Consider the following 11,443-nt stretch of genomic DNA (forward strand, 5'->3'; position numbering starts at 1 on the left):
GGGAGGCAGGCTGACTACTGGGGCAAGAAGGCCATCCTACCCAGCCTGTTTTATGAAGAAGCTGTCTCAAAAATGTAAAAAGCAGATGAAACTGAAGAGTGACACCTGACCCTGACCTCTGGACCCTGTACATGTGCAATAACACTTGTATGGTTCTTCTGTGTACACAAACATACACACATACATAAAGAAAATTATGGGGGCTGGAGAGATGGCTCAGCGGTTAAGAGCACTGACTGCTCTTCCAGAGGTCCTGAGTTCAATTCCCAGCCATCACTTGTTGGCTCACAACCATAAGTAATGAGATCTGATACCCTCTTCTGGGGTGTCTGAAGACAACTACAGTGCACTTACATATAATAAACAAACAAATCAAAAAAAGAAAGAAAGAAAGAAAATTATGTTCTGAAACAGTATTTACACTACAAGAGCAAAAACTGATCATGGAAGGAAAATGCCATGAAATACAAAACCAGAAACAAGCCAACCACAAACTCTAAGAGGACAAATCCTGACCAACTTGGTACATTTAGAAATTGTATTTGAAGTCTTGCTCTTTCTTCAAGTAAGCAAGAGGCCTCCAATAAGCATCCTTCCTCACCAGCTGTTTAAGGATGTAGAGCTTACAGCTGATACTAGTATACTCAAGGAATTGCCCTCCCTCTTTCTACCTGCATATAGTTAACTTACTACACACATGCTTAACACACTGATAGAGGCATTCAACTTTAGAGTCACAATAAGATATTAGTTCACTAAAAATAATTTCCGAGAACTGTGGGGGCTCTATGCTTTTGTTATATTCCTATTTTGTTTCATTTAGTGCAAAGTGTCATACTGGTTTTTGCAGAAGAAATTCCATTCTGGGAAACAGAACGGTCTAAACGTTAGGCAACACAGAGATTAGGGAACTCACTTTTTAGCTAGCAGCATGCAGGAAAATTTCAAACCATTTTTTGTTTTTGTTTTAGTTATTTGTTACTCTTTTTCTGTTGTAACTGTTTTTGAAATGGAGTCTCATGTTTCCCAGGATGGTCTTGAACCTCCACCCCCTTGATCCTCTCCTATCTCCATCTTTCTACTAGATTACATTTTCATTAAAAAAAAAAAAATTGGATTCAAGTTACCTACAACCTATTTAGAATCTTCAGAGCCCTATCTATAAATATGGACCTGAGTGTTGTTATCATTAAAACACACTCGCTAGCAACAGGCAGGTAACATCAAAATCATTTCCTGAAGACAAACTCAACAGACAATGTGCATATTTACTTATAACTAAAATTGTTTGAGACAGGAGCTCGTGTAGCTCAAGCTGGCCTTGAACTTGTGACTTTTCTCACTGTACCCAAAAGTGTTATGACTAAAGGCACCTGCTACCAAGCCAAATAAACCATCTTATTTGTCTATCAAACTATTTCAGTTCCATCATTTTCAGATATGAATTTTTACATCCTTCTCTATTTTCAAGAGGACACTAAATGTCAGTCAGGGGGGACATGGGTGAAACAAACAGGATTTTCAAGTAAAGACTAGGCCTAAGTTAAAGTGGAATGATGTCTCACTCTGAGTGTCTCATTTATTTTGTAAGTGTGTCAAATAGAGTAGCACACGTATTATACGCCCAAAGCTCTAAGAACAGACAACGAACATCAAATTCGGGCTTGATTAAATGAGTTTTCAGTCTCACATTATCTATCATGTTAATAATATATAAGCTCTGCTACTAGAATGTCAATCTTCTGATCACTAAAACCCACAGCCAATAGGAGCTGCCACATCGACAGAACTAAACAAGGTTACTACGGATTGAGTCTCATATCAGAGTGAACAATGCTCTGACCTGGATAAGCTTCCAGCACACTAAGGTATCATAAACCCATCCATTTAAACCACTGACTTTTATACACTACTAGTACATTTATAGATGAAACTGTCCTCTATATTTAATAACATCTGAAAATAGTTTTTCTCCTCAGTCTTTTGCGGAATTCTCTCTAGCATGGCCATCAGCTTCTGCTGGCCCTGCTTGCCTACCATTATATTATCTTTTCCTCTCATCTAAACTCTGTTCAAAACAGCCTTTGGAAAAACTTGAGCCAGTGTTTTTAGTTTATAGTCCATTATGACAGTGTTTAACCTTATACTCTCTAAAGGAGCACAAGTACACCCAAACTCTCATCAATTGTCTTATCAGTGGGTTTGGTCACCAAAATGAACAATGGACCAAAGCATGTGAGGGGTCTGAAGAGGCACGGAGGACTCTAAAGCCGTCTCGGACGTGCGTGGGAAGGGCTCCTCCAGACAGAACAAATGCACACGTCTATTTTGAGATGGTAAGTATTTTAGCACCTCAGCAAATTTGTTGTTAAGATTACAAGTGAATAAATAAAAATAAAGGTTGTCTACTATTCCGTAATCTTTTTGAGATGTCTTTGTGCTATCATGTCTAGCTCTCAAGAATTTGAAATGCCAGTTAAAAAAAAAAAGGTAAAGAAATATTAATAGTTTATGAATTTCATGGAGTCAATAACTGGAAGGAATTTGGAAGCATACAAAGGATTCATTTACATTTGCCTAAAAATGGCCTCTTTTCCTTATTAAGACAAACTGCTTCATATTTAGTTCTTTTTCTAAGAAAAAAAATGATGCTAGGATAAAGGAGCAAGGGAACTGACAGAGAAACAAAAAGGTTATTCCACAATTATACAAACGTCCATTTTAATAGATAAGCAGGAACAAAAAGCTTTGAATTTGTTAAATTCTTTGTAATACTGAACTACATTTAAAATACTGTCTTTTCACTCATTCTCATTCTTTTTTTTATTTTTTTTTCTTCTCATTCTCATTCTTAATAACAAAAATGCTACAAACTAAATCTTGATTTCCAACTAAAAAGAGTCTACCGCTAAAAAAAAAAAAAAAAAACAAACATAAATTAATATAACCACAGCCCAGGTTAATGTAGTTTCTAGGCCCAGTAGGCATTCATTTGTCTCTCAGCACCAAATACAGTGTTTTGTTGAAATAGCACCCAGCAGAGCCTGTAATCCTAGCAGTAGGAGGGTGGGCAGGAGTAGGAAGGAGTTCCAAGCTAGTCTAGGGATTAAATAGCAAAACCCATTCGAACCCTCATTCCCATCCCTAAATCCCACTAAAAATAATTTATGCTATTGCAAATGTGCCTTAAAGACGTAGGATCGAGAGCCTTAACGAATATTTACCAGAAGCATTTGTAATTCCATCTTTTATTTTTAAAAGGACGACAAAATGCAACGTGAAGTATAGAAAATGACCTTTCAGTTTCATACAGAACAAAATACTAAAATTACTAAAGATACTTATATTTGAAAAGGCACCCCTCACCAATAAAATTAAACTCTCTCACGGGATGTACAGACAGGGAGGGTAATGAACACAAAGACTATAAGGAGAAGGTTTGACAGGGCCCTTCCTTTCAGACTGTGATGCAGTCCTTAGCCGCTGTCTGGCTAAGTAAACCCTTATACGTGTTCCTGGGTGTTATTCACTTGCTTTCAAACTCCGAGAATGCTGTAGTCTTCTAGTCAGACCCCCAAAACTTTATGTTTTGTCTGAAATAATCAACACTCCTAGCCGTGGTGCCTTCAGAGCCTAACCTGTCCTTGTTACCCATACTAGTGACACTCGGGGCCTCCTAGTGGGCTTACAGGAGGGAACTGCCACCTTACGTAAGCACACTTTGCAAGGAGAAAGGCAGATAAGAAGGCGTCAAACCTTCTCCTCCACCGGCGGCTGGGCCGGCACACCCCGAAAGGAGTGTCCTTTCAGGGCCCCCCCCCCCCCGCGCAGCTGTTCTGCTGCGGGGAGCGGGGGAGGGGAAGAGCTCTCAGTCATCTCTTCCTCTTCGGGCAGCCAACGCCGACCGCACCACCATCTCCTCCGCCCAAGCCCGGTCCCCTCCCCCGCCCTGCCTGGGTCCCCGCCAAACCCCACAGGAATGCAGCCGGTCACATGCGCTGCGGCGGCGGTGGACGTGCCTCTCCCCCCGCGCCCCAAGGAGACCCAGCGCCATCTTGCCCTGACGCAGTTACAAAAGTCACGGGAGAAATTGCGCCTCCACGGCCGCACCAGCGCCCCAAAGTCTCGCAGAGGCCGAGCCAGGGCCCTCACCTCGCGCAGGGAGAGGAGCAAAAGGTCGGGGAAGAGCCTGGCGACTTCCTTCGGCACTGCTTGGGCTCCACAGAAGACGCGGCGACAACGATCACCGTCATCACTTCTCCCCTCTCTGCCTTTGCAACAGCCAGCCCCGGAGACTCTGGCCCCACCCGCTGCTGCAGCATGAGGTCATCGACAGCCAATCCCCACGCGCCCGACAGAAATCACCAGACGCCGATTGGCTGCCGACACCGCCTCTGCCTCTCCCCACTTCTCTTACGGAGCACCCAAGGTCGTGCTGCGGGGCCAAGAAGACGGAAACCGCCATTCCGGGGAAAAGGCCCCCCCAAAGCCAGATCCGTAATCGCTGTGTGACTTTAGTGGGGGAACCCAGTTTTATTCCTCGGCCTCCCCTTTTCGGTTCGAGAAACCAGCTCAGCCCCTCCCTCGTTTAATCACCGCCACACAAACGAACTCCCGCTCCCCGCCCAGCACACTGTCCCGCGGCGGGGAATCCTTCCCCGGCGCTAAGAAGTATAGGAGGCGGCGGCGGCGGCAACTGCACCGGCAGCGGCAACGGCAGCTTTTACCCCATACACGGTGGCAGGGAGGCGGCGCTGACGATGGCTGCAATGTTTTCTGCGGCTTCTCCCCCCCGACCTCTTGGCGTTTCTCGCTCCTCCATCGAGACGCCGCCGGACCCGCCAGCTCCGCTTTTATCCGGTGCCCGGAGCCTGCGCACTGGAGCCTCCTCAGCCACTAGTGGGCGTCGAGTGACAATCCGACCGGGCTCCCCCTGCGCTGGCAGGCCAGGCCGGGGGAGGGGGCTGCGGGGACTGAGGCTGCTTGGGGGTGGGGTGGGAGCAAGTGCCTCGCCTTAGCAAGTGACGGGAGGGGGGTCGTCCCCGTCCCCGCCGTCCTCCTTCTACCCACTAGTAGCATCCTCACGCTCACCTACATCCAGGCTCGAGGGCTACTCGGGGACAACGGGGAAAGAGCCAAGCCCACCAGCTAGCAAGGCCTCCCCAACCGTCGGCGGATGGATGGATGAGTGCACCTGCCGTGGGAAAGACGGAGCGTCTGGCCGGCTCGCGGCCCCTAGCGTGACGTCCCCACGCCTCGGCGGAGAGGCCGCGTCGGGCCGCAGCCCGTAACCAAGATGGCGGCGAGTAGCTTCGTCCCCTCCCCCCTGCCCCTGCGGAGCGGGGCGGGCGCGCCCCGTGCGCTTGCCGCCGCCGCCGCCGCCGCTGCCGCCGCCGCCGCCGCCGCCGTCGCCGCCGCCATTTTCCCAGAGCGAGAAGCAGTGACACTGAGCGGGCGCAGGGGGCCGAGTCGGAGATCGAGCCTGCGTTCGGGAGCGGCAGCAGACGGGGCATAGACACTCGGAGCAGCCTCAGCGTCTCCTCGTCCTTCCTGCCGTGGCCCGCAGTGCCCGACGCCCGGGTTCCCGCTGAAGACGCTGCGCGCTGCTGCTTGGGGAGGGGGTGTGGAGTCGGTCCTGCGACCGCAGTGGCTGTCGTCGGGAGTCGACCGAGCGCTGAGGTGTGGAGAACCTCGCCCGGGGTCGAGCCGATAACAGGGTTCGGGTGTCTGGTGTGTGACCATCACAGGTCAGTGCCTGTCGTGTCTGTGGGTGTCGTGGGGTTCGCGGTGGGGGGACCTAGGGCTCCAGGGAGAGAGGGTCGCTGTCCTTCGGGAGCCGGGCGTCCACACTGAACCCCGGGCGCCTGTGCTGGGGGCCACGTCGCTCGTGGAAATCGAATGTGTCCTTTCTCCTGCCTGTCCCTGGCACCGGGGCATTATGGCGGGTTTTGGGGTTGTGGAAGGGGAAACTGGCAGTTAAACCCCCTTGAGAGTGGGAGTTAGGGAGGGGGCGCCCTCTTCCCTGGCAGCGGATTCAGGCCTGGGGTGAGGAAGGAGGCCTGTGACTGGTAGGGCTTGTGTCGGAGAGGTCCCGCGAGCTGCCAGCTCTCCCCTCCTCTAGCTGCATCTTGTTCGGGTGCAGAGAGAAGACGTTTAGGCCCCATTTTCTTCTTCCTGCTCTTGTTCCCGGCCACTCGGTGGCATAATGTTCTCTTAAACGTGAAAGGGGCTAAAAGAACGCCTTGGGCATCTCTCTTTGTAGGAGAGAGACCGCTCCTCATCCTCTCCGGAGAGGGTAAACCCGCCCCTAAGGTGGTCACCCCAGTCAGTACCCAGCCTTCCCAGTCTCCTCCCCCGCTCTTCTTGCCTTACTGCCGTCCTTTACTGTGCCAGAGCCTTAGAATCCACAATATGGCTCATTTCAGGAAAGCTTATTTTGACCGAAGGATTGGCACCGACGCGGTGGCAGCAGACAGAGATGAGAAACAAACGGTTCCCTGTGCTAAACGGGGGAGGAGGGAGAGAAAAAACAATCCCGGGTGCTTGCCTGACTGGCTTTAGTTCCGCCTAGATCCGCCCTATCTAGACTGCCTCTCAAGAATGATCAAATTTAAAGTCAGAGGGAAATCACTGGAGTTTGTTCTAGAGTAAATATCGGTGTTGCTCATTTTATTCATCCTTTAGAGATGTAGCTAATATATATGTGTTTGGAGTTCTGGAGACCTTGGAGAAGAATCAAGTGAGGTGCTTTCAGCTCTAGGTTGAAGATAGCAATACCTAATTGGGAAACAGTCTCCCTTTCCCTTTAATGTCTGAGATGGAGAGTAAAAACTGTAATTTCCCTCTTTTGTCCTTTACAGATTCTAAAAATGGCGGCCCCAGGCTGATGTTGTGGTAATCTAATCAGCTCGGGTCCTCCACACCCCATGCAGTGCGTTTGTCTGCAGTGTATTACAAGCTTATTATGTTTACATGAAAAAGATTGGGCTTGCCCCCCCCCCTTCTCCAAGCCATTTACAAAAATTCGTCAATTTTATTGCAAATTACAGTGCTGTGTTATAGTTGATTAATTTTATTGGGTTTTCCTACGAGGCAAATAAAACAACACCACTTTTGAAAACAATAAGACATTTGGCCTTGGAAATTTCATGGTCGGGGGCTTTTAAACATTAAACATTTATTAGATGCAGATAATAGTTTGTGTTGACCTTAAATCACCCATTTTTAACTAATATGTCAAAGTAAAATGTGTTGTTAAGTAGCCCATTTTGCATGATTGGGAATTTTTACCTTCAGTTAAACATTTCTCACTCAACTCCTAACTAATTTTGTATATTTTGGTTCTTGTATTCTGTTTTGGAGTAAAATTTAGGGAGCTGCACAAACAGACTTAACCCTGCTACTCTCTGGAGAGAAGGATTCTTTCTAACCGTTGTTTGTGTCGCCTCTGTTTTCTCCTGTATTTAAAGCTCTAATCATTTCCAGTTGCTTGTATATGTGGTAAGGTGACACTCTGTGCTTTGCTGCCTCTTAAATTTGTCTTATTGCATACTATCATCATTATGTAAGTTAAAAAATAAGGCTTTGGTCTTCATTCCTTCCCCCATGCCCATTTCCCTACTGGATTGGGGGACTTATTTGTTGTGATAGTCCTTAAATAAAAGCATTTCATAAGAGGGACTTGAATCCGTTTTATGCCATCGTTAAAATCTTAAAGTCTGAAATAGAAAATTAAATCTCAGGTGTCATTCAGCTGTACTTTTAAAAGTGTGATTGGTTACAGTTTATTTGCATCCTGGGAGGGCTATCTTTTTTCTAAATAGCAAGGTATGAGTGGGCCATTAATGGGTTGAATGATGATTCTGATTGTGTAGCAGCTGAAAGATGAGTGCTTTTCAGTCCAGAAGTACTTAAAAAGGTTGGAGAGCGCACATCTTTCACAAGTCTTTCTCCTCTGTATAAACCTTAGAGCAGGTTGTACTTCATATTGTGCGTATATGAACTAGCCCATGTTAGGTACATTCTACAAAATAATTGTGGAAATAATGGGATTAGATAATTTTACATGCCAGCGAGTAATCAGGTATACAACCTTAGAATTTTTGAAATATTATATAATGAAATGTTGGTTGGTAGTGGGAGAGTTTGTGTTGGAATTTGGAGTCACTTATTTACGTAAGACTCTGGATTGACTCAAAACCCTAGGTACAGTAGATGGGCTCCATAGTTTTAAGGTTTGTGCTTTAGAACAAGGTGGGTACTTTTAACTTGATGATTGGTATTTGAGCTTCCTATCTAGTGCATGAAATTAGTGTTTTATAAATTTATGTAGCAAGAAGAAGGAATATTGTCTATATATGCTATGGTTGTCTTTATTGATATTGGTCAGGTCTATACACAAAATAATTGGCTAACTTGGTTTCACATAAAAAAACATCAAGTTAGAAATAAAAAAAAAAAAAGAAAGCCTCCTTTTGGTTTTGTTTGTTTCTCTTTTGTTTTGAATCCTGTAAAATAAGGAGTAACTTTAAGTGTTTGTTATCTTATTTTACTTTATAAACAATGCACCTTCATTAGGTTAGGATGGAAGAGGCAAATTGATTAACAGGTTATGTGGGATTTCTGTTCCCAGAGAATTTTGAAGCATTTGGACTCTTGGGAGGAAACTCACAAATAGTCTTTGTTCCTGGGAATAGCTAACGTAGAGTGGTTACCTGCTTATTTGTTCATGTGGATCTATAGAAAACCTGTGATTGGAGAGTAAAATTACTTTCTAAAAATTTATCTTTAGAGACTGCAATTTGATGATACTTGATTTTTGTTGTCATTACAAAGTATCTTTTTGATCCCAGTTTGAATTGAGAACTTTTGCCCATTTCCATTTCCGTCAACTCTGTATTTATAGTGGCAGTAATAGCTGACTATTAGTAGTGGTTATGGGTAGCAGTAATGCTCCTATGATTCTAACTTGCCCTCACTTCTTCCAGCCAGAGAAGCTTCACATATACTCCTTATTGATGAGGGCAACTATTACTTCTTAAATTAGTATCTTAATTTATAAAGGTATTACACTCATTTTTGAGTATTAATCTCTTAAACCTATAGTTATATTTTTAAAGATGTGTGAGATAGTTCGAATGGCTCTGCCACCCTGGAAACTGCTACTGAAACAGACGTGTACTACTATGGTGATATTTAAATGTTAAAAAAAAGTTTATTTTTGCTTAGTTATGAAGTAATTATGCAAATTTACATTTTTCCTATGTTAAATTTTATCTTTTCAAATTTTTATGTATACTTTGAAATAGTAATGGCATTAGAAGGATTATTAGAACTAATTAGGGAATATTAGTATTAGTAGTATGCAGTTGTCTGAAAGGATGGTATATTATTAAAACATTTTAAGGTATAATAGCTTTTATTTTTAAAAGGTTTATTCTTAGCAGATGATAGATGCTCATTTATATGTTTAATTTAAAGCTTTTTTAAAAAGTGAACATACACTTCAAAATGGGTTAATCAGGGACTGTTTCTGGTTATGTCTCAGAACAAATGTTAAATACATGTGTTTTTGAGAATTATTTTTACTTTATGGCAAAATACATTTTTTAGTTACTGCCTCAATAAAAGGAAGGCCCTATCTACTCCAAACATTGCTGTGTGAATATTATTAGCTTTGGGCAGAGTTCAAGAATCTGAGTGACTTTTGTTATGAAGAAATATCGGAAGGAGCCTTATTTACTTAATGCCAAACTGATTGTTTTTGTATTAATTAAATATTTAATATGAAAGAGCAGTATTTGAGGTTGAAATTGTTTTGCACTGTTAAAAGTAGATAGTATTAACTAAAGATTAACCTAGCGTTATTAAGCTATAAGTATGTTATAGAGAACATATTATGAGGCAAAGAAATTGTTCTTGTGAACTTACAGGCTAAGTGCTAAATTAAAAATCAAATGGTGGTGATCCAGACTAAGAAGATCTTATTTGTATCATTAAGCATATGAAAAGTTTTTATTGATGTTTAGTGTCTGATGTTTTTTAAATAAGAATCAGAAAAATCCTTGTAAAAATTCACTTGATACAAAATCAGTTGTTTTTCCCTCTTGGTTAATTTATTGTTGATAGTTTAAGAAAGCCATTTTCCTGTTGTTGGATGAATTTTATGGCTTTATTGGAAATCTCATTTTGCTATTTATCCAAAGTGTTTAAAGTCTTAATTTTTGAGACAGAGTCCCATGTATCTCAGACTGGCCTGAGCATGCTACGAGTAGGATGACCTTGAACTTGTGATTATTTTGCCTCCACTATTAAATGACAGGATTACAGCTGGGTACCACCAGACCTAGTTGATCTGTTAGGGGTTGAGTCCAGGGCTCGACATATGCTGAGCAAGCACTCTGCTCACTTGGCTATATCCTCAGACCCAGGAGCTTCTAGTTTGTACATAGTGACTTGCAATGCATTGATTTCATTGGTAAATAATCAGCCACTCATCTAATATTTTTAAATATTGTGTGTTTTGTTTGTTTGTTTGTTTGTTTGTGTAGTTCTTAAAAGTGTGAAATCTGGGTGTAAGAGAATGAGAACCAAGGAATGGGGAAATGGTAACTGAATCCATGAAATCAGAGCAGGAACTGTTGGAGGGAAATAATGAGCCAGAGGGGCAGAAGGGCCCAGGAAGAGCGTGAGGAGTTGTACAAAGTATAATGAACACATGCATGAAGAACATGGAATGAATCACATTATTCTGGATTTACAGCTGAAGAGATAATTTAGAAAATAATACAATAACGGAGGGTTGGGGCTGCAACTCGTTCTCTCCCATCCTTGAGTTCAATCCCCAGTCCAGTCACCAGTCCTGCCCCCCTCCCCCCTCCCCGAAACAATCATACTCATTTCATATTTTTGCATCTGTGGAAGAAAAGCAACTCCTAGTAACTCCTAGATTGCTTAATATAGAATTAATCGAAAAGAAGGGGCACTCTCAGTCCTGAAGTTTATTATTGAGAAAGAACATTGAGTAATCGACCTGTATCCATGCCAGCATGGTTGTAGTACTTAAGATCTGAGCCTTAAGGACAGAAGGCTAAGATACGGCAGTGGGATTTACTTGTAAAGTTTTAAAAAAAATTTTAAGGTGATTTTTATAAAGTTTATATTTTGGTGTGTGTGTGTGTGTGTGTGTGTGTGTGTGTGTGCGCGCGCGCGCATGCGCGCATGCATTGTATATGATTGAGGGCATGTGTGTGGAGGTCAAAGGACAACTTTCAGGAGTTGGTTCTCTCAGGACTCAAGCTTGTGCAGTATTTACCTGCAGAGCCATCTATATTGATGGTTGATGGTCCTGTACCCTCTAAGATAATTTTCTTTTTTCTTTTTTTTTCTTTTTCTTTTTCTTTTTCTTTTTCTTTTTCTTTTTCTTTTTTCTTTCTTTCTTTCT

At 43.3% G+C, this 11,443-nt stretch overlaps 1 protein-coding gene across 5 annotated transcripts in view; it reads left to right on the plus strand.

Moving 5' to 3' along the window:
- The first annotated feature begins 5,382 nt into the window (after positions 1-5,382).
- Positions 5,383-11,443, plus strand: part of Kmt2e (lysine methyltransferase 2E) — a 69,492-nt gene continuing 63,431 nt past the window's right edge. For all 5 annotated transcript variants that reach the window (XR_003843013.1, XM_021188297.2, XM_021188289.2 and 2 more), the window contains exon 1: positions 5,383-5,747. The gene's annotated coding sequence lies outside the window, so the exon portion shown is untranslated. The remainder of the gene's footprint in view (positions 5,748-11,443) is intronic.

Source organism: Mus pahari, chromosome 2 (genome assembly GCF_900095145.1).
Source record: "Mus pahari chromosome 2, PAHARI_EIJ_v1.1, whole genome shotgun sequence".
In the NCBI taxonomy this organism is placed as follows: Eukaryota; Metazoa; Chordata; class Mammalia; order Rodentia; family Muridae; genus Mus; species Mus pahari.